Source organism: Oryzias melastigma, linkage group LG13, assembly GCF_002922805.2.
Source record: "Oryzias melastigma strain HK-1 linkage group LG13, ASM292280v2, whole genome shotgun sequence".
NCBI classification, from domain to species: domain Eukaryota; kingdom Metazoa; phylum Chordata; class Actinopteri; order Beloniformes; family Adrianichthyidae; genus Oryzias; species Oryzias melastigma.
In genome coordinates this window covers 18,357,676-18,358,015 of record NC_050524.1, presented here as the reverse complement: position 1 = coordinate 18,358,015, position 340 = coordinate 18,357,676, and the positions used below count along the sequence as shown (strand labels likewise).

General features: G+C 42.9%; 1 protein-coding gene across 1 annotated transcript in view; it reads left to right on the top strand.

Annotated features, from left to right (window-relative positions):
• unc119a (unc-119 homolog a (C. elegans)) overlaps window positions 1–340 on the top strand; it is a 21,081-nt gene that overhangs the window by 16,540 nt on the left and 4,201 nt on the right. The window lies entirely within an intron of this gene.

Sequence of the window (340 nt, the reverse complement as noted above, 5' to 3'; positions counted from 1 at the left end):
AGCAATCGCAGGATCACTGAATTGCAGCCGCCTGCACATCTGTAGCCGCGCCAACCTGCTCCTCAAATGACAATGACTGATTTGATTGTAGTTATGAGTGACAACATCACAACCTCCTCCTGAGTTAAACCACAATTAAATTGATCAATTAGAAGTTGATCAGTTCTTCTGGTGTTCAATATTTTGTGACAAACTGTTGTGTTTTGCTGTGGATTAAAAAAAAAAGAAGAAGAAAGTATTGTAGCGAACTGCGTTGGTATAATGTCTGGAGCTCAGTGAACGCAACATGCAGAGACGTTTGTTGGCCCAGAGTTCTGTCATGCAGCCTGTTGTTGGGGGC